This window comes from Protomyctophum parallelum (assembly GCF_964188405.1).
Source record: "Protomyctophum parallelum genome assembly, chromosome: 3".
Taxonomy (NCBI): domain Eukaryota; kingdom Metazoa; phylum Chordata; class Actinopteri; order Myctophiformes; family Myctophidae; genus Protomyctophum; species Protomyctophum parallelum.
This window is the reverse complement of record NC_139698.1, coordinates 12,223,661-12,247,936: the sequence shown is the minus strand read 5'-3', so window position 1 is coordinate 12,247,936 and position 24,276 is coordinate 12,223,661.

The following is a 24,276-nucleotide window of genomic DNA, read 5'->3' as shown; positions in this document are numbered from 1 at the left end:
CACTATTTACTCTTAACAAAAACATAAAATGTAAAAATGTTTGAGTGTCAGTGTATTTATTATTATTTGATGTATAAGCAATTGAACTATGCAAAATATAACTAACTTTACAGATGCCGCATGAGTCATGATCAGTTGTCTGTCTGTCTGTCTGTCTGTCTGTCTGTCTGTCTGTCTGTCTGTGCTACAGTCGAATACTGTGCTACCTGGTGTAGAAGCCCACATGCCCAAAACCATCGGAAGCCGATCCCGTTGATGCTGGACCTGAGACGTGGGCGTGGCTGCGCAACATTGAGCTGGACATCTGATGATGATACATGAAAGAAGGAGAAGGTATAAGAGCCAAGGTGATGACCCTAGGCGGCAACAGCAAGGAGTTTGACATCTTGAGAGTGATGGTTCACTGTGGTGTGGAATCGGGATGGCATGGCCAGTGTGTGAAAGTCCAACCCCCCCCCCCCCCCACCATATCAAACTCTGCTTCTTCTTAGTCCTCTAGAGACCGTTCTCTGTATATACTGTATACAGCTGTGAATGCACTCAATGCAGGACCCTGAAATCCGCTCTACACAAGTCCCTGGTCACTGTGCTACTGTACATAAGAATGCTATGTGCAGTACAAAATATCAATGAACATGCAATATAAAGCATCTGTATTGGGGGCTACTAAGGGTGAGTGAGAATGGGGCTGGTCGGTCACTGCCATTGACATTAGACACCTCCCAGCAGGGGAGGAAAGTACTGGCGAGCTAGTCAGTGAAAGGAGCATCACCTGTGACTGGAGACACCTGGGGATGAACTAGACTTTATCCGTGGGTTCCGAAGTTTGACCCTGGCCATCACAAAACAACTGATGAATCCTGTGCCCCAGCCTGGTGTAGAAGCCCACATGCCAAATGGTAAATGGTGCATTTATATAGCTCCTTTATCCAAGGTGCTTTACATAGATTGTGCATTACATTCACCCATTCACACACACATTCATACACCGATTGCAGCGGAAGCCATGCAAGGTACCAACTACCAACCAGCACATCGGGAGCAATTTGGGGTTCAGTGTCTTGCCCAAGGACACTTCGACATGTAGCCAGGAGGAGCCGGGATTCTAACCGCCGATCCATGGATCATTGGACGACCTGCTCTACCTCTTGAGCCACAGCCAAAACAACGCTCTCAACTCTCAAGACAGCTCAAGGTAGGAACCTTTTTTTATGCTGCTGCTTGTGTTGTACGCTGTACATACATGACTGTGATTCAAGCTGTAGTCTCAGTGACTGTTTCTGCTTCTGGAATTCTAGATTTAAGTTCAAGCTAGAGGTTTTGGGCTTTGAAATAACAGCCATTAATGTGGATCTACACATGTCTACTGTGTTGTGACTGCTGTTGTGATCTGTGACATGGTGGCTGATATTGGTCATGATGACTGCATGGCTTGGTAGCAACGTAATCCTCATGGCCTGCATGGTCTGTCTGTGTCTGTCTGTCTGTCTTTCAAGTCAAGGACAGCTTGGCGACATTTCCGCTGTGCAATGCCCGACTTAAGCAGACTGCATGGGAATGGGGTGGCGTTATGTAAACGGTCACTTCCAGCCTCAATGCTTGGTGCTACAGTACTAGTTCATGGTTTTAGACATTGCTAGCTGTGTAGCGTGTTGTTCATTTTGTCATTTAGCGATAAGACATTTAACATTTCAACCAACTGTATTGGAACATGTTAAAGCCGGGCCCAGCCGGACTCATCGCCAGTCGCCATGTGCCGACTATGTGGCGAATCCGCGTGCAGTTACGGTTAGGGACAGGGATAGTAACGATGGTGTTGCGTCGGAATAGCGGCCTACAGAATGCCGGTGTCACGGTGTGTAACCACTGGGCTCAGCGCAAAAACGTTTAGAACGCACCACACTTCAACTTCAACCTTGTCCGTGGTGGACAAGCCAGGTTCAGAAATACTGTTCTATTGTGTTATGGTGCTTTCTTTGTGACATATGATTTCAAATGAAAGAACATTGACAAATAGTACATGCCATATGTTTATTTCTGAGCCCAATTTCAGATAAATGCAGCATTGTTCTGTATGTAAAGCATAAGCTCACTTCACTGTATTAGATTGCAGGTGGGCAATGAACTGGCAAATCTGAGACTAGAAGAACGGAACATTTTTATGGAATTACATGAAGGAGACATACTAGTGTACATAGTAACGTCTATGTTTCTACTGTATTAAAAACTACTGAAGTATAAAGCCATAGCATAACTGTTGTAAAAGTGCTTTGTGCAGGGCATTGCAATAGTAAAAAATGCCTGTGCAAAGCATTGACTGTAATCAAGGCACAGAGTATTGAGAGGAAAGAATATGTCTAGAAAATTACAATAGAAAAAAAAAAGAAAGAACAATAACATCTGTCAGACGGCCTAAATTACATATTGATCAGTTTTAATTGCATTCCGGCCATCGGGAGGAGCTTTGAAAATTCATAAAATAAATAAATAAAGTAGTTTTGTGCATGATTAAGTCAGGGACATCTAAATGAATTCCATCACTTAACCTCCACTCAAAGGGGATTATTGAGCTTTATGATGTGCCCAGCACAATATCAATAGGCCTGGATAGGGTCGGCGGGTTTTTTGCGAGTTGCTCTTTTGTTTGGTTGTAAATGAGCTGCATCACATTCAATGACCACACAGACCATTAACAATGGACATATCGGGTGAGAATCACACTCATGAGGCACACAAAATCTCTCCATGTCCCTCTCTCTCTCACACACACACACACACACGCACATGCACACGCACACGACACAAGTAGCCAACAATACATGTTATTTACACAACCCGAGACTATTCTGAGGCGAACATTCGGTGAGAATAGCAGAGCTACAAGCTCACAGTGCGTCGCAAAGGCGACACAATGAGCTTGTAGACCGGCTATTGGCGACAAAGAGATTTGGTGTAGACAAGGCCTAATATAGAGCTCTGGGGGACCCGGTCAACACAGTATAGGGTTTTATAGGGTTTAAGGTCAAACACATGGCATACAGAGTACAGACTGAGCTAGAAAAGTAGAAAAGAAAGAAATTTGAACCTAGTGAAAGGCATCATAATATGCCACATAGCCTCGACATCGATGCCGAGGTGAACATCCGTATGGAATATGGATGCTGTGATCTTCTACAGATTATACTAAGCCAGGCGCTTTGCATGTAGCCAATCCCTACAGGACCTGTGGCTGACATCAGATGCCCATACTTGCAATTACTTGCTGATCGTCCTCACAAGCCAGATAATAATTAGAGGTTGACAAAATTCAGGGCCAGGTTGAAGAGCTATTATTGATTTCCCCCTCCCCCATTTGAAAAGGGATCAAGAAAATAAGACATGAAATTTACTGTCTTCATAAAAGTTTTAGTAAAGCAGGCCATTTGCAAAGGGATATATCGACAGTTTTTTCATTACCATACATAGTGTTCACGAAAGCGTTTTGGATTATTAGCAATAAGGGAGCTGCTCTCTCCGCCGTGTCTTTCATGCACCAATAAATAATGGCTCCTTTGGAAATTTTGGACGTGATTTTAATCACCTGCACAGCCACCATAACCTCGATGAGGTTATAACAAGATTACTTTCCAATTCCATGTTGACACACAGAGTGCCTTAAGCTTTCAGCTGATACATGTATAGTGTATATGTGCAGAAGAGAGCGGACAGGAAAACAATGCACACATGGCTACGGGCACAGACAAAACAAACACGAGCCGGAAATTCGGAAAACCCGACTATAACCTCTCACCTCATCTGTTTTTTTAGGTTTTTTTTAAAAGATTTGTATGGTAGAGGGAAATATGGTAGAGGGCCATGCCAAATGGCATTTTTTTAAGATTTGTTTTGGGCTTTTCTGCCTTTATTGATAGTTTCAAGTGGAGATTGACAGGAAAGAGAGGGAGAGAGAGAAGGGGAGAGACATGCAGCGAAGGTCGTCATGAACGGGACTCGAACACGCAACACGCTGTCAGGCCAGAGCCCTCGTCCTGGCCAGGAAAGCTCAAAAGCATGACTGGCACATCCTGTATAACACCACAAGCAGACTCAAGTCCCGTCACCCCTACAACAAGGCAGCACAAGAGATGCTCAACTCCACCTCTGAGGACATCTCCAGAGATGCATGGTTGGCAGCAGCGTGGAAGTAGGAGTGGGAGTCAGCCGGGCCCTCCCGCATGCATCGCTACATCTGGGAACAAGGAGATGGCGTCATAGGAGGTGATGACATACCTTGCCGGCAATGGACCACACTGAACCGCTTACGAACTGGGGTTGGGCGCTTCAATGCATCAATGCAGAAGTGGGGATTGGCGGACAGTGCAGCATGCGAGTGCGGTGACCCTGAGCAGACCGCCGACCATATCATCAACACCTGCCTCTTAAACAGACCACCCTCGGAAGCCAGCCTCTTTGACCTGGGACCAGAGATGCGGGCGTGGCTCCACGACACAGAGTTGGACTTCTGACGTTACACGAAAGAAGAAGAAGGCGGCCAGAGCCTACAGTATATGTGGTATGCATTGCTCATGAACCACTAGGCCAGCGGGCGGCCCTCACCTCATCTGTTTTATCAGAACTTTTTTCTGCTGTTCTTCTGTTGTCGAATGTCCAAAGTATTGTGGACAGTTGCACCCCCCCACACCCTCCCAGCCCTGCCATGAAGAAATGATTGATCGAGGAGAAAGGGAGAGTGAGAGAATTAGAATTGACGGAGACACGAAGAACGGTCTGACGCCCCAGCCCCGCATGGCTTTCTGTATGCATGCGGACAAAGTCAAAACCATTTGGATTTGAGTTTGAGGCCGTGTGTGTGAGAGAGAGAGATGTGCAAGTTGAAGCCCAGGGGGTCATTACCCTTCCTCGATGGACAGACTATTAACTTTTTGATTGGCGGCAGGGCTGACTCTGCCTATTCATCATTGAGCCCTGTCGATTCCTCAGCATCTGGGAAGCGGCACATAAATGCGGAGTATGAACAGTGCATCTCAGCATCCTCTGAAAGGGCTGCATCGCCACGGCCATAAAGAAAAACAGCAGCATTTCACCGCTCGCTGATTTTCTTCCCTCTGTTAGGACTTGGAACACTCCGAGTGCTGACAGGCGGCCTCTCTCAAAAATCGTTCTGTAACTGTTGTATTTTTCTTTCTCTTTCTCTCGTGTCTTTACTTCATTCTCATGTTGACAGGGGCTAAAACAAAATCACATCCTTCTGTCCGGATGATTCCAGCATTTTTTTGTTCTGGTGCTGGCTGTCCCGCATATACAGTAGAATTTCTAAGTGATGGAACTTTGCAGACCTTACTTCAGCTTTCACTTTAATTACTTGTTGGTCTCTTTATAGGAGGAGGAGGAGGGGGGGGGGAGAGAAAATATGGCTGTCAGGGTTTATGGGAGGGGGCAGAAAAAAAAAAAGGGCTGACCTGTTTTATCTGCCCTTGCACACGCATCAGTGTAATGATGACAAAACGGGATGTTAACTAATGATTAGTAGAAATGGTTGCAGTTAATTAGTTGGTCCTTCGTTTATCGTTCCATTTGCACATTTTGGGGAGCAATCGTTATTAATTAGGGCCATCATGCCGAAAGGGGTGAGGTGGAACCCTACAGCCAAGTTAATCAGGCTGCAATGAAAGCTCCATTATCCTGCTCCGTCCCGTTGGCCTGTGATCTATTAGCATTATCTAAAAGCTGCGCCGGGATCAAAGAGAGGAGGGGAGAGAGAGAGAGAGGACAGGAGAGAGAGAGAGAGAGAGAGAGAGAGAGAGGGGGAAAAAAAATAAACCTAACAGGACATAAACAGGCTGGCTTTGATTGGCCCCGTTCCTGGGTCATTGGTTTATATGGGAGAATCTCACATGATATTCTGTGGCGTTTTGTGTCGTTGCATAAATCCCAGCCTGTTTCTATTGAGCGGTATTGGAGGAGAGCCCCGGCTCGGTGCCATGTGACTGGGGATTGGTCAGAGTGGGGTTGGTGCTTACTGTTCCTAGAACGGAGGTGGCTGGGTGGGTGGGTGGGTGGGTGATGTTATAGTAGGCCTACTGGTTGGTGAACTTGAATGTGACGTACAAAAAATATATAATAATAGTCATCTAGAGTCAAGATCCGCCATTACATAATCTGTAATCTGTTATCAGAAATAATATAGAGGTGAGAGTGTGTTGCATGTTCACTTTTAATAAATAATAATACCTTTCTACCATGTAGGCCGACATATAAACATCACAATCGCCTAACTATAATATTTTGTCTTTCGTTAAACATAATATTTAAACATGTCGGGACCTTTTTTCACTTTGCCTCACCCTTATCTGATTTTAGGCTGCCAGCAATTTGTAACGTCTAGACTCCACTTGGTAAAATTAAATCACATCTCTCTCTTTCTCTTTCTCTCTCTCACGCACGCACGCGCGTGTGCACACACACACACACACACACACACACACACACACACACACACACACACACACACACACACACACACACACACACACACACACACACACACACACACACACACACACACACACACACACACACACAGACGACACAGCAGGATCCGGATCACACTTCCCTGTCTTGGTAATTATGCCAGCTTTTAGAAGAGATGTATGTAATCATGAGTTTTGTGTTGCTGCTATAAATATAGAGTTCAGTGTCTTCAGAAAGGGTGCGTGACCGTCCTAGATGAATGCAAATAAGATAAAAAGGTCTCCTCCCCGAGACTTTTAATACAATAAAATGGTCGGGGCATTCATCACAAATAACTAGGGATTGGGCACCAATGTGCAAAAGAGGAAATCGATACATTTCAGTGGCTTAGGGCCTATTTCATGTAAATGAGCTTCAGAGTAAGCTGATATGGTTAAGGCAAGAAGGCAAGGTTAGTGAGAGATGGAAAGGAGAGGAAAAAAGGGAGAAAGAGAACACGAGAGAGAGAGAGAGAGAGAGAGAGAGGCAGAGAGAGAGAGGCCAAGGTCCCGAGAAATCAATAGAATAAACTTGAGAAATGATTTAGATGAAGCAGATATGAACATTGAAATAAACAAATAACTTTAACGGAAATCAATCATATAATTTAAAGCGTAAACAGCCTGAACCAGGGCGATCTCCCTCATGGTTTAGTGGAATAGAGGATTTTTAATTTCATCATTGATATTATGCCAGACTTGGAGATTTTGCAGATGGTTGCAACCAGGAGAAGGAGAAGAAAATCAATTGAGTCTAGTTCTGTGGTCCTAAGAGCCGTTAGATATTTACAGCATGGAGGTATGGGTGCTTGTATAAATTTACATTTTAAGAGATAAAGGACCTCTGTATTTTATCTTGTTATTGATAATAGAAACTGTCGACTTTTATCCTGTCCCATCGCAGGGGAAGCTGAGCTGTCTTTGTGTGTGTGTGTGTGTACGGTGTGTATGTGTGTGACCAAAACGGGTGCAAGTTTGTTTGTACGTGTGTGTGTGTGTGTGTGTGTGCGAGCGTTTGTGTGTGTGACAGAGAGAGAGAGAGAGAGACAGAGCGATGGTCCGAGGCAATTTCAGGCCTTTATTTTCTTGATACACAAAAGCCGGGCTTTGTGCTGTTTTTTCATCCCGTTTCCACGGCAAGGCAATCGAGGTGGCATAATTGCATCAGAGCTCCAGAAATATAGGCTCGCAATTTGGAAGGAGGACGACAAGAAGAAGAAGAGGAGAGCTGGGGGTAAGGGGGGGGTCGGGATAGGGTGTGTGTGTGTGTGTGGTGTGTGTGTGTGTGTGTGTGTGTGTGTGTGTGTGTGGTGTGTGTGTGGGGGTGTTAGAAAAGGCATCTGAGACAGGTTCATTTACGGGTAGAACTGGGACAGAGAGGTTAAGACGTTGTGACAAGAGACAAAGTAAACGTATATGTAAATGCAAGAGGTTGTTATCACTCCTAAAACACTGTGCAGGCTTTTCCGCGCTTTGGAGGCCCAAATTATATTTAGGCCACATAAGAGATCCAATAGACCGCCTGTGACCCACTGCTATGTAAATGGTCCAGGTAATTCTTTAAAGGACTGCACTGGTGGCCCAACCGGGGAGGCAAATAACAACAAAGTGTTTACATCATTTGAATGATTTAGGGCTACTTTAAGCGATCACTTTAATAGACTCTGGTGGGCTGGCACAGACTTCCAGGTCACAGCTTTCCCTGGGCTTTCTCTCTCCATTTCTTTTAACGAGAACCAGCCGGAATAGAGGGAGGAGAAGAAAAGAAAGATGCATTTGAGATCCCACGCAGACATACTGTAGAACCACATATACAGTAAATATACTGAATAATACAGAAAATGTCATTACATTCATTTTGATAATGTAACACAATATGTATGTAGGTGCAGATTCTCTGCATAAGATTTGAAGCTCATCTTTTCAGCTGCTATTGCTCATGAAATTACATTAACAATACAGTGGTTTGTAATTGTAGAATTGTCTGCATTAACATATGGTCGCTGTCTGGTGAAACAGTCAAAGCGTTACTTTCCAGGAGATGGGAAACAGAACCTGCTCCTTTTTGGATCCAATATAGTTATTATTTTTAATACTAATAATACTTTTAATTTATACAACCCACAGACAGACTTAAATACTTTAAACCAAGCCTCCCTATTTTGGGCATACATACATAAGCGAACATTTTCCAAAAATGTGTTAATTCTAAATTCTAAAACAAAAAATAGACACCAGACAAAGTCACAAGGAGAAGACAATGTAATATGCTGTGACTGTCACAGCCATGCAGTTCACATGCAGTCAAATCAGTGCACCTGAGACTCATTTGTTTGTGGAGAGTAGACCCAGCAGCTCAGAAAGTGAAGCTAATGTTTAATGCTCCACCGTACGGCGGTCGACAGCACCGCGCTCTAAAAATAGCCGATATGCAACACCGTCGTAAAACGAAGGATAAACCGGGCTCATCACATTTGGGTCGGCCACAAACAGCAGCCTTGTTCCTATTTCATGCCCTTCTTTTCCCCGTCACTGCCGTTTAAAAGAGGTGTATCCACCCTTCCCTTGTCCACTTACATTTTTAATTACCATCTTCCGCTCACCTTTGTTATAGTCATGACACGCTCGCATTAAGCCGCGTACCGCGGGCAGTCGGAGGGAGGGAGGGACAGAACGGGGAGGAAAAGAGGGAGACAAGAGGGGAGAGCTCACTCTGCCTTTACAGAGCGGCCCCTGCTTACTTCTCTAATTATGCAGGCAGACACGCTGCGGTGTGAACTCTGGTACCAACATGCTGCTTCTGACATGGGATCAGGACCCCAAGGCCACTGGGGGGCCACATAGCGACACAGAGAGAGAGAGAGAGAGCGAGGGAGAATAAGAAAGAAAGAAATGTTGAATAATTAAAAGTAGAGCCATGCTCTCTTCTCAAATGATATCTTTATTGTTCCTTTATTATTTTTTAGTCGGGAACACTTGCAACACATGCATATAGGTCTATAGGTGATAGTGTTATGGCGCCAACGGCAGTGCTGCCTGGATTAGCCAAGCAGCAGAACTAAGCTAAAAAGGCAGGGAGCGCAATACTGAAACCCACCATGGATATTAAAGAGTGTCCCGACTCCCCAAAGAAAGTCACTGACTTTCTGTTTGAACTGTGAGCCATGTGAGGACTCGAACATTAGAAAGGTGGAGGCTGAAGGGGTGGAGGCAGAGCTTTGCATAGCAGCAGCATGTGTGACAGCATTGTTGTATAGCGGAGTGTTGTAGGAAGCCATATTTAAATGTACCGCCTTGTGAGAATGGAAGTGTGATTGGTAGAAATGCGGGACTGATTATAAACACTGATTCAGTCAGCACTCTGACAGCTGATTTATGGCTGGGCGTATGACTCCTGTGTCCTGCATGAACTACTAAGGCAATGCTTCATTTATTTATTTTTCCCCATTACATTCAGGATTGTGTATACTTCATCACATTCACAACACCATCCTAAGATGTGTGTTTGCGACTAGAATATTACTGTAACATGGTAGGATCCTTGAGACGTTCCCCCAGACGGTCAGGTTTATTATGAACAAACAGGGCCAGGAAGAACAATAATAAGCATCAGAAACAAGCAACATAGATATGTATACATTACTATTGTTCCTATTCTTTAAAATGTATTTGTTATTCTCGTTAATGCTATATTGTTGATGAACCAAAACAAAATGACTGTACTCTTGTGTAAGACGTAACAATACAAATGTTGAATCGTACCATTACTGTAGGAAGAGTGCCGAGGCAGGGAGCGATGGCGTGGTCCTGATCTGTACAGCATCTAACACATGACCGCATTACTGGTCCCCAGAATTAACACATCATGCTTAGCATGTATAATTGATGCATGTCCGCTCTCTGCAGAAGCCATTGTCCCTGCGTGCGTGCGTGTGTATAATTGAGTATAAGTGATATGAATTTACTATGTCCGCTCCCTGCAGAAGACCCTGTCTTTGTGTGTGTGCGTGTGTGTGTGTGTGTGTCTGTGTCTGTGTGTCATGGGTATCAGCATTGTACTGTGAGAGTAGGGGAGGGGGGAGACTCAGACTACCCAAGCGGCGTGTCTGGGGGTATACTCCCCCAGAAACGTTTTAACAGAGTAGATGTAATTTCCTGTGTTCTGGTGAATTTTTTATCAGATTTGCTTTACTACCATTTACTACCAAAATGTTTGCTTTTACTAGCATTGGAAAATGATGGGTACAAGTGCGTGCGTGCGTGCGTGCGTGCGTGCGTGCGTGCGTGCGTGCGTGCGTGCGTGCCGTGTGTGAGTGTGTACAGTATGCGTGAGGTGTCATTAGGGCCATACAGTTTGATTCGGACAGTAATTGATGGGTCAGCATGTTCCTGAGTGGCCGCTAAAGCTTTGTTAATTGTCATAAGAAGTTCACATTGATTGGGCGGCCCCCTGGATCAGTACATACATTTGAATTGATGAATGTTTTGTTCTGAAATGAAAGTGTTGTGTAATTGATGGTCGGTGTGCCACTTATTTATTGAGTTCATTAATGCAGGCCCCGGGACAAGAGCGAAGTGTGTGTGTGTGTGTGTGTGTGTGTGTGCGTGTGCGTGTGCGTGTGCGTGTGCGTGTGCGTGTGGCGCCCACTGAAATACTGGACTCAACTACTATACCTTACACTAACTGCCCAATGCAGGGAAGTGTGTTCCAATGTCATGTTTGAGAGGCGAACAGAGAGTGGTCTGAAGATAAAAACACCGTCTCATCTGGTTTGATGATTCTGTGTATATTTGTATACTGTATATGAATGTATAATGGTTTGTGAGGTCAGGTTATTCCCATCACATGCAGCCACATTCAGTTTAAACGTCCTGTATTTGTTTGGTTTCCCAGTGACATGGGAATGCAGCACGTCATTGTGTGTCAGCAATACAGTAGCCAGAGTAGTATAGCCGTTGCAGGTCACTACAGTGATACGCTCACATCCATGTATTTATAAAGGACATTTTAAAAGAACCAATGTAAACTAAAGTGCTATCCAATCAGTGAAAGTGAAAAAATAAAGTTGTATTAAAACATGTTTAAAATATCACAAATAAAAACAACGTATGTTGCTTTATCAGTAGTTCTCAAACTTGTCATGGACCCCCAGAATGCTATGTGTAAAAAAATAAGCTAAAAGAAGACTATAGTAGGGGAAGAAATTATTAACTGTTACCTTGTACAGACGAATACTGGACTACTCGCCCCGGTGCTTGGCCGTTTTTCCTCCCGGAATTTTCCCCAGTGAGGGGGATAACTTTGTAATATGCTATTGGCTGTTTGTATTCTTTTTGGAAAAATATAAAAAGATACTCCTGTGGAAAGGCTATATTATTTGACTTATATTGAACCTATAAACAATTTAGTATTATTTAGTATATGTAAGGTTTTGCCCCCTCAAATGGTACCTCGTCAGATAATCCCCACATATCCTACAACAACTTCTGTGAACAGACTTCACTGTAGTAGCTTTTCATAAATTATATTTGCTGTTCTGCTGTCATGAAAGTTTATAGTTAGAGAAATTCAAAGTCCAGCCGTCTGCTGTCCAGCCTCTCCCACCCCTCACTGGGGAAAATTCTGGGAGGAAAACAGAAACGGGGTGAGTAGTCTTGTTACCGTACAGACAACAGTGTGACTATTACAGACCTGCCTCCCCAGTGACTATACTACATGGAAATGTGCTAAAATAAGAAAATCAGTGCAGTGTTCCTTTGACTATTTTGTTTTACAATAAATTAGAAGACAAGGTCGATGGTATAGTACTTGCAACATAGGCTACTGTTTTCTGATTTGGAGTTCTATGTACAGTATTGACTCCGGTGACCAAGATGCACTGCTTTAATATGGTAAACGCCGGAGGCACTTAATGTCCATAATATCTCTTCTCTTCTCTTCTCTTCTCTTCTCTTCTCTTCTCTTCTCTTCTCTTCTCTTCTCTTCTCTTCTCTTCTCTTCTCTTCTCTTCTCTTCTCTTCTCTTCTCTTCTCTTCTCTTCTCTTCTCTTCTCTTCTCTTCTCTTCTCTTCTCTTCTCTTCTCTTCTTTTTCAAAGCAGTGGCAAGCAATGGCAGAAGGGGGAGGAGAGCAAAAGCTAAACCAGGGTCACATTTAACACCGCTGTGGAGATGTGTTACAAGCCAAGCAACCTCGTTTTCTAATCATGTTACTGAGAAACAAGAACACAACAAATTTGCCCTTGAAAAGGGAAAGTGGAGTTTCTAACCTGGCCACAATTTAATTTACAGACCTCGCATTGTACTGTAGGTGTGAAGTGGGAAAGAAACCAACAACATGTTAAGCCTTCCTCCAGAGAGACAGAGAGCGGTAGAGAGACGGACAGAGAGAGAGAGAGGGGGGGGGGGTAGAGAGATAAGAGAGAGAAAGAGAATGAAGACACAAACACACAACTCATCACCTCTCAAAATACTCCACACGCACACACACACGCGCGCGCGCACACGCACGCGCACACATGCATGCAGGTACGCACACATGCATGCAAGCATATGCCACACGTCACACACGCACAATACTGCACAAAACAGCTTAAACCATTAACAAGATTAGGTGCTAAACCATAAAGGGATGTTGTAACAGCATCAACATAAGCTTGTCAACACCATGGCAGAACCATAGCTGCAGGAAAGGGCTGAAATTTTTCTGTTTAACATTTACAAAATAGAGATTATGAGCTGAGTGCTTTGAAATAAGTGATTATTTTACTCTCCTTTTGAATGGGGTTTTTAGCAGATTTATTGTCCATAGAGGTGTATCTAGAATGATGTGCAGATGTATCCTACAGCTCAGCCTTAGACCACAGAGACCACCTTGCAGTTGAGTACATTTGGATAACGTAGCACAGTCCTTTTGATTTTCACAGAAATAATATGCACAGTATTGTGATGTAGCTCATGGGATGTGAGCCCAACGCCACGAAATGGGGCCATTTTACACTCATTGCCACTCAGGGTTTGACAGTGTGCAGGCAGGCTACAGTGGGATTCAAGATGGTGGTTCAGTCAGTGAGTCAGTGACACAGTGTAACACAATTAAAACAATAAAGTCCACAATTGAACATGTCACTGAGGAACTTTATCAATTATGCATCAAAGGGGGCTCCCGCACAACCCCCACCTTACCCATTCTTCCTGTCACGCTGCACTGTAATAAGTCCCTCCTTCTGCCTGTTGGCTGGGAACCTATTTGTATGCGTCCCCGTTTCCTCCTCGTGCGGCGGCGGCGGTGGTCGGACGCTCTATTAATCTTTCTATATGAACGGTTACTACGGTTACTGGGGCTGATGAAATTGGGCCCAATGAGGCGAGCCTCCAGCGGCCCAGGATAGGCCCCATTCATCTTGATTTGATTCCCGCGTTGACACCGGAGCGGTCCGATGACAGAGGTTAAGTCAGCGAGTGGCCGTTGCCTTCTTGTTTGCTCTTTCATAACCCCCCACCACCACCACCACCACCGCCACCGCCTGCCTCCCCTTCTAACCATCCTCTACCACGAGAAATGAGTGGTGGTAGTCAGAGCACAGAGGTTCTCATGTCGATTTCATGGGGGCACAAACTGGAACATCCGATAACTCCCACTTGGCTGATCCCATAACCAGCCCCCACCCCCACCAATCCTTGTCACGAGCCGGGACCGTCCGTCTCAAACAAATATATACAGCAGAGCAGCGAGCTCTCCTTGATAGTATGTGACTTCTCCAGATCACAGATAGATGGTGCAGTAGAATAGAGTCAGGGGCCACTTGACGAGTGGCACTCTCTCTCTCCCCCTCTCTCTCTCATCCTGCAATTTCACACTGTCATTTTGGGATTATTTCATTATTTGCCGTGATCCATGACTGGAACTCATTTTGACCCTGAGTGCACAGATGAAAAAGTGTGACAAAGCAGAGAGAGAGACTGAGAGAGAGAGAGAGGAAGCACTAAGCAGAAGAAAAAGAAATAGAGAATAGAAAATGAAACCAGAGTACTTACTATTGAACCTATTTGAATAATCAAACCTCAGCCTGAAATATTCATGCCGGAAAACTTTGGCCAGTCACTGGATACTGTGTGTGCATATACTGCCTCTGTACAGTGTTTTTCTTGGACAGGAGTGGTTTTTGCCTTGTGGTCCCCACTGTTTATTTGTGAACTGCGAAACACGTTTAAATAATTAGCACTGTATAGCAAACGGCCAGTCAGTGATACCAAACTGTCTGTTTCCATGACTGCCCCGTTGGCCAATGAGATGGCCCGTCCAGCCGGGGCTATGATGTCATGAAGGAGCCAAGCGGAACATGTCCCAGGCCCGCGGCGGCGTGCGTTAATTCGCCCTCCAGCACCCCTTTGGTTTTGTGCAGCGCTCCTCGGATTACAGAGAGGGTTCCAGGCTACGGAACACAGGAAGCGTCGCTACATTAGGTCCATTACATTAATTAAGAATGTTTAATTTCTAAAATAGAGCAAACAGAACGGAGGCATGAGTCATGGCTGGCCGTTTCCGTCCTATTCTTTAAATAAAAAGGCGCCTACTTAATGATTTGGCGCGCGCGGTGCCGAACATGATACCGCACTAATTTTCAGTTACAGACGATTGCAGGCTCGGTATTGGCACTTTATAGAAACTAGCTGCTCATGTTGATGAGCGTGAATGATGGGGAGGCGATTTGAAACGGGAGCCTCGGATAAGCCATTTTACACACACACGCACACACACACACGCACACGCACACACACAAGACATTTGTAAGTCTCTGTATGTGTGCGTACTTACTTAGCCAGTCTTCAAGCTCACAACACATCGTGTGAATATTGGCCATTTTTGCTGAATATTTGCCCATTTCTGTTGGCTATTATGACAGAAATGCACAGAATATAGGGACACTAGGGTTCATGTGTATGAACAGTAACACCGAAAGCTAGACAGAAAACGTATAACAATAAAGACTTTCATCCTTTTATCCTTGCGTAGTCATCATGCTGTGACGTGTATTCAGCCGTACAAAAACACTGTTAAGAGGCTTTGCTTATGTCTGCTACAGTACATTGATCCCCACCAAAAACACAGGGTGATAATTGTCCCTTGCTTAGTGTGTTCCACACGTTTACATTTCATGTGGAAGTGATGGACAATATGGTGCACAGATTAAGACGACCCCAGTGGCTTTGCTGTCACAGTGTCAAATCCCAGCACGCACACAGGCAGGCAGGCACGCACGCACGCACGCACGCACGCACGCACGCACACACGCACGCACGCATCTGTAACTGAGTGTATGCATCCATGCTTAGCATTGTTATTTTTCCCGGTAGGGGACGGGGTACATTGTAAAATGCTTAGACATGGAAAGCTTTGCTGCCTGTGTTTAGTCCACAAGTATATGACAGTCGCCCTTGCAGGAACACATGCACACGCGCACACACAGAATGCTCAGGTTTTGTTCTAGCCCCAACCTTAGCTCTAACCACTACCCATAGCTCTAACGCTTACTTTTAACACTCTTAACGTTTCCTTAGCCTTTATTTGAACTGTAACCCTAAAAGGGACCATGTTCAGAGGGAAAATGTCACAAGGATTTCCCAGACTTTAGTTTTTTTACATATGTGCACAATTTATACAACATGCATGCGCGCACACACACACGCTCGCACAGTCACCCATGCACGGGCATAGGACCTGAAAGGTCTCATAATCTCTTTTTTTCCCCCTTTTTTTTCCAGGCTGCCAGTGATAACACATAATGGCCATTAGTCACTTGGCCTGCTGTTGTGTGTGCATTGTGTGTTTATTTGTGACATCCAGTGGCCCGGAGGTGAGACAGCCGCGCAGCAGGGAAGCCTCGCCCTTTGAGGTTTGGTTGTTCTGACTGCACTGGGCCAGATGGGGATAATGGAATGTCATTCTGTCAGCTCCCGGGCTGATTAGGGAGTGTTTGTTATTTATTGATCGTCTTTCATGGCGAATTATCTATGCACAGGTCAGTGCCAGCATTTCATTCCTGAAGCTCTGATGGCCGGCCCTATTCCCATCCTCCCCACAAAATCAATGAGGACAAATAAAATGGAATTTTAAAAATGGAGGAAATTAGCAAACACCTCAACACAACCAGTGACACGCATATGTTAGCGGTGATGGTTTGCGTCGGTTGGTACTCTTGAGCCTCTCATTTGCATAAAACTTTACTCAGACCACTCTGGTTTCCACTCGGTTTCAATGAGAGTCATCTCTCATCCTGTCGGTGGCTCATCTAGGCCTTGTAGCGCTGTTAATAACCCGGCTGCCGTTTGCCATCAGCGTCTGCCAGCACGTCAGTCACCCCGCCCCACAAGTTGGGCCTATAATTTATGCTCCCTCAACGGTGTAAGCATGGCAAAAATAGCAGATCTACAACTGGCAGGATGGCGGTGGAGGTGTGGCGCGCTCTGTGAGCTTGTATAGGTGGGCTATTTTCGGCCTGAGACACCGTCGTTCGGGTAAGTCAGGCTTTCGAGAACAATTTCAAATAGTGCCACACCATGTCGTCACGTGTAGACCGGCTTTCGCCGAACCGTTCATTTGTTTGGCCCACCTGTCACTGATACAGTAGAACCTGCTATTTATGGCGCTGGAGACTCGGAACACCTGTCACGCCTCGCCTCTCCCTCCCACACATTCTCTCTCTTCTACCTTTTGTAAAAGCCTTTCCTGCGGCCGCCGAGTTGTGGCTGATGTTTGCGCGGCTGAGATGGATGCATGCAGCCCCCTTTTTTTTATTAGATAGCATCAGTCTTTTGTCAGAGGAGCAGGGTAGCACAGAGGCGGCTGTCTGACATAGCAGCCCACTGGATTTCCCTTCAGCTTCCATTGGGCCAATGTCTCGGAGGCTCCTTTGTCTAGCCTGGCGGCCATGTGACGGTGGGGGGTGGGGGGTGGGGGGTGGGGGCACCGTGCCTCGTCACACCCCGGGTATAACAGGTGTCGGCGTTGGGGGGCCTCCTTGTCGGACGGGGAAACGTTTGTCCGAGCCGCATTGACTTCCTGTCAGCGCCTCCTGCTTATTGTTTGTGAGTTTGGAGTGGGAGAAAAGCTGAATGCAGAGCTCGTTCAGGTAATCAAAGACTAATGCGACAGAGAGCCATCACCACGTCAACCGCAGGTAAACCTCTGACCAATAGTGATGGACAGTAAAGAAGTACTGATGTACTTGAGTACATTTTTGAGTATCTGTACTTTACTTATTTGTTTTCTTGTTACTTATAGTAGAGCACGGGAGCCCACACATGTTTTTGCTTGAGATCTACTTCCAAAATTACCAGCTCAACACGATCTACCCACCCAAAAGAATGATGCCATTGCTGAAAATAGTTTAAACATTTACCTGAGGGGGCTTTGGAATAGCGGCGCTGTTGTTGACATATTAGACAAACACACTTGGAATTGGAAATAGAGGGGGAAAATGAAATTGATAGGGTTTCTTTTTGTATATAACTTTGTAATGCCTACTGCATTGTGGGTTTGAGCTGACAGGCCCTTTTTGAAGTCAATCAATCAAGTCATCTTAATTCAAGGGGCAGATGCCAAACATACCAAACTACCTGCCTGCACACCCTTTGTGATCTGGACAACCTTTATGCCCATATATGGAGATCTCTGAAGCTCTATATGGAGCTGACTGATTTGTTTGTGGCTGATGCCATGCAGGCAACACATTGAAGTTAGACAACACATTCCATATTTGGGCGTATACTGCGCTGGGAACTCCGCATATGGCTCAGTCCGAGTGACATCAGATGTCCGCCGGACCGCCCGCCCATTAATTAGCCAATTTTAATATAGGATAACTTTTACTCTTTTACTACATTTCAAAGAAAAAATATTGACACCATTGCTTTTCTAGGAATGGAAAAAGTACATTAGGCTACTCTATAAATCAATCACTTGAGCCCTAATTTCAAATATATTAAAAGAAAATCATCATCACATTTTCCGTCTTCACTTTTCTGTCCTCACTTTTGATCCTCTATGTACTTTGCTCAGTCCAATCAATTAATTGATATGGGGTGATCAGCCAATTAAATCATCGCTATGGGGTACACACAAACTGCTGGGCATAGGACTGGCTGGCAGCCCTAAAATAATTATAAAAAAATATTTCACTATTGGTATATTTGTGGAACATTTCTCGAAATACTTTGAATTAGTTTGGAGAATGTCAATACAGCACAATATTAAAAATAAAATGCACTTTGTAATTTTCAATACTAAAGTATATAAAAAAAATGCATGAACTTTTGAATAGCATTTCCAAAAGCAAGTATTACAGAACTTCAACTCAAGTAATAAGTAAGTAATATCTGCCCACTAGTATCTATAAATGTGGCTGCCAAAACAGCCCCGTAGCACAGGAGGAAGCTCAGTGAAAACAAAGCACATGGACTGTGACGCAGACACACACATTATTAAAGTGTGTTTGAATGTCGGGCTGCTTTTCACAGCCGTCTAATGACTGAAGCATACGAGACCTTTTTTATTTAATTCATTTTTTTTTTTTTTACCAACTAACTGCGGTCACAGCTGTTTCGGTTGGCTGACTTGTAACCAGCTGAAGTTTTAGTGGGTCACAAAAGCCTGCAGTGCATTTCCGTCTTGTGTCAGACTTTTGTCAGATGAAAGATACCCAAAAGTGTATATCATGCCGGAGACTCAGTGAATCCAAACAGCGTATTGGTGTATCAACAATACCTATACTGTAGATCTGCTATAGCATAATCCTTACATTGGTAAAGGTACAGTACAGTATATCTACAGTATATACCGTAGGGGAGAGTAAACAAATTAATGAGTTTGAAGGGGAAGGATGAGGGGTGGGGATGGTTTGTTAGCGGTTAGGAAAAAAGTATTCAAAACACACATTCACCCCCCCCAAAAAAGAGGAAAAAAATCACATGCCTTGCTTACACGCACATATACGCCCCTCTCTCTCTCTGTCCGTCCGTCCCCCCCCCGTCCCCCCCCTCAAGTCAGTGACTGCGGGTGGTATATACGCGCGGCGCGTCTCTTAATCGGCACAGAGTAAACAGCTTCCAGATGTACGCGTTTCCTGCTGTCCCCGCCCAGCCCAGATGCCCCGGTCTGCAAGGAGGTCTGAGGAGAAGGAATTGGGCACATTTTGAGTAATCATTTAGTTCCCATCTTCCTGAAGTTGGAGGGAGGGGGATAGGAGGGGGGTTATTTTCTTAAATGTATTAATAAAGCCTTTTCATCTCTGTGTCTTTTGATTAGGATTGAAGAAGGTGGGGTGTGGGTGAGTTGGGGGGGGGGAGTGTAATAGCTTAGTCATGTGAGGAGGATGAAGGTTTGGGTGTTGTATCTGGGGGGGGGGGGGGGTTGTTGTTTTTTTAACATGTGTTACAGTGAAGGGAAACCGGTGATGGGGAAGAAAAAGGACATCCTCTGTCTAAGTGGTTCCAGTTAAATCTTTTTACATGAGCCGGGTTGCCTTCAGCCACAGCAACTCCTGTAATGATTATAATGCACACCCTCTCATCCCAACGTGGAGGTGTGTAATTATATTTCTGGTGGTTATACTGTGGCTGGGACAGATCCGACAGAATGGAGAGTGTGTGTGCGTGTGTGTGTGTGTATAGCCACCTCATAATGCAATGTATCATTCATAACTCAGATTAATTTGTACTACTGTACATCTACTGCATGTACAAAGTAAAATCCTCAGCATTAATTTATCCATAACTCGTGAAAGTTGTCTCTGAGTTAAATGAACACTGAGGATTTTGCTGTGCAACTCCGGAGATGACAGAGGTGTAGGAAAGGGGGGGGGGGTTGGGTGGTGGGAGAGACGGGCACCATGCAGGCGTTTTGATGTGAGCACCGTCCCTGGGTCAGCCACAGGCGCAGGGCCCTTAATGGCAGCCCCCCGTTCCCATTTCAGCCCCGGCGTTCTCTCTCCACCTCAGCCTCTACCAGGTGTCACTTTACATTTGGCGCTGCCGTGGAATGCTGACATGCTCAAAGACATATAGGATTCCATTATTTTCACTCATATGAGAGTGCCACACTTGATTTCTGGAGAGCTGTCATGGCCACCGCGGCGGGCTCCCTGGCAGTCCGATTGCCCCCCCCCCCCCCCCTGTCAAGCGGCTCACCTTGAAAACGTTGAAATGCTAGCCTGCAATAGTGAAAATGAACTAATTTTGATTTGAGTGCGTGATAGCTCTCCACTTAGCCAATGAAACCTTTTTTTAATGCAATTGCCAACTTCCCGCCTCTCTATAAAGGTCTCTCTGTGCGTCCTGAAAAGCCGAGGACGCTCGTAACGGCAGGACTGTAAATCAGACAGATTTAATTTCAATTTCATTTCGGGGGGTTACGCGTCAATAATTAAAGGGATGTGTTTATGACTTACACAAGATCATAATAATTAATCTGCTTCAGGGAGAAAGGTTTTACACAGATTATATCCATCATGTTCTATTTTGTTCCACACGGGCCACGGTATTGCATGGGGGCAACATTGATTAAGATGTGCTTAGTGGATTATCAGATACTGTTCCTCAGGCAAGTCATAAAGAATAAAATCAATCTTTTCCCTTTCCACCAAAGCCCATGCAGCATTAACAGGCTATGATTCATAAGCGCGGCTGTGACCATGTGGATCCAGGAGATTAGGTTATGACTTGCATCATGTTTGGTGTAAGATTATCTGAATAAGGATAAGATGCATGTTTTCTGTACCGTTGAGATTATGGACATGGTACACGTTTATATACAGTATACTGTACCATGTTGATTTGTGTTTCCTTTATATTTGAAAATGAACCACTAAAGCCATTGAGGAATATGGGATTCCATAATTATACAATGTTCTTGTGTTCTTCTGTCCTGTGCAATTTACGTATAGGTTACATAGGCTATTTTTGGTGATCAGCTGTGGTCACCTACGTGGGTGTGGTCTTCTCAGGGTGAGAAGAAGCCGAATTCCTATTTGTATAACAAAGGAGTTTGAGACAGACTGGTTGATCAAAGACTGTTTAAAAGGTTAACCAGGATAGGGTCACTTGGAAGTTGGTCAGTTGGGGGCGCAAGCCTACATGGGGAGACGTCAGCCACTCTGCTGGCTGGCGTGCGTCTATGCTGTAAGCTGTACTTCGTTGAAATAAACATCATGGAACTTCATCTCGTCTGTCTGTCTGCCGTTTCTCACAAACTCTCTGCAGTGTATAAATGGTAGAAAATATACCACACCATTTCTATACTTTTGCTGTGAGACTGTCACTGTATAGATAGTTTGTTTCGCGATTTTATTTAAAAAAAGTGAAAATATATTTATTTTAAGTCGCTAACATGCCCAGAATAGGGTTGCTATATGTTTGAAGTGGTTGAATGTACAAAAAGGTTGGACAATGATATTGCTGTGACATTGTACTGTAACAACACGACAGAACGCCCCCTGAAACAGAATTAAGTCCTTAAAACGTGGATCAGTTGTTTCTCGCGGGGGCGAACTTGGCAAACCTTCGGAAAATACACTGAGCTTTGTTTCATTGCGGGGTTGACAAGGGAAAAGGCACATCAGCAGTTACCAGTCAAACAGAAAATGGGGAGTGTCAAGCAGTACACCAAATCAAGACGGATCCTGCAGCGAAATGTGTTTAGGCATTGTACCGATTTCACTTTTCCCGTCTCGCTCCTTTTCCTGCTCTCCGGGCCGAGCCGGAGGAATTAGCCATTATGATGGCTCCTGGCCCGGCTCCTCCGCTGATGGGCAGAGAACGTCCGTGCCGTTTTCGTCACCTGTCTTGGCTTCTGGGATTTAACATGGCTGGGTGTCTGGCAGCAGACGGTGGGTGGAGGTGGGGGGTGGAGGTGGGGTTGTAGCGGGAAGGCAAACACACAAACAAACACGGAGGAACTACTACATGCTGGGGAACAAAGGAATTAGATGTATAGCATGCAGAGATTGCTTTCCATTGGGGTCAGTTGTGATTTGACAGCCATTTTTGTTTGGCATGTACACACGCTCGTGCACACGCAAGCGCACGCGCATGCACGCGCACACACACGCACGCGCACACACACGACACACACACACACACACACACACACACACACACACACACACACACACGAGCACACACGCACACACACACACACACACACACACACACACACACACACACACACACACACACACACACACACACACACGGCAGCTGCTCTTGTATGCAGAGGAGAATAAGTGTTGCAGGGTGTAAAAAAGGGAGGAGGCATCGGATTGATTTCCCCCCCCCCCCACTCCTTAGTATGAAAAGGTCACTTTGATCAATGCTGCATAATTGGGACTGTATTAGGATGATATCGGGTCATTTTACTGTTTAATGATGAAATATTAAATATTGGGTAAGGTAAGATTGCAGTCATTAGCGAGCTCTTTCATTTATATCCCATTAATTAATTTGAACCTGACCCCAAGTCCAATACTTTTGAGTGTGCAGACTTAAAAGCATTCTCTGCTGAAACCACAAGCTCTTAGCCAATTGGATCCACTTACCTACTGTATACTACACAAAACACACTAATGTTAATGCCAGTCGGAAAATATAATGTATGCATATGTGGCTTTATTTATAGCCTAATACTATATACTACTAAACTAATACTACAGTAAATACATATTGTATCATGCGATAATAACCATTTTTGGGGATATGGTTGTGGTGAAAGGAAATTACAGCATGCAGTCTAGTGTTACAAATTATGAAATATAAATGATCAGCCATTGGCATTGATGGAGTAGGCAGTGGAGCAATTGAATTTACCTTGGAACTGCTAATACACAATTGCAAATGCAGCATGATTTTCTTTTCTTCTTTTTTTCCCCCTCTCCGTTCTCCTCCTCAGCCAATCCTCAAAAGAGTTCCATGTCGAGGAGTCCCGCAGTGTTTTAATCACAATTCTGATCCCTGAGTGATGCAGTTCATCAACTCGTAAAATAGCCCGAGTTCAACTTTGAAGAAATACTTCATCACTGTCAAACTTTACACTGCGTGCTTTTTTTCCTCTTCTTTCTTCTTCTTCTTCTTCTTCTTCTTCTTCTTCTTTTTCTCTTTCTCGTCTTTCTTTCGTTATTTGCTTTCTCATTTCCCTCGTTCTTCCTTCCTGGGCCTCCATCATTAACCGTGATTGGACATAAAGACAATATCTGAGGAGTCATGACGGCGCGCAGATGAGTGCTCTTTCTGTAAATGACCGGCCCGTAAGATGCTAAAGCGGGGCGGCACGTCGGGGCATGGAGAGGACAGTAGGACGACTAAAAGCACTTTAATGACATGTCTGGGACTCGTGTTTCCTAATGATGCAGGCTAGATTAATTATGCGCTGTGTATGGGTCATAATTATACGACCACTGATCCATTCCGTGAGGCTGCAGTGCAGCCAGCCCACTCTCCATCCATGCCTTGAGTTTCAGATGATCAATCAACACGCGTGCATTCCTTTCATTGCGCCGTTTTGGTTTGTATATTTATTTCTTTATTTCTGCCACTTTGTAAGTAAGGGCCGATATTAGAGCCTGCTGAGTGATCTCATAACGCCGCACTGTCTGGACAATTATGAATTGGATGAGGGATTTAGATTTGCTCGCTCTCTGGGATAAGGTATCATCATCCTGGAGAAAGCCATTTTTATCTCTCATTAGGCCCTTGGTGTTGGCGTCGTGGTTTCATGAT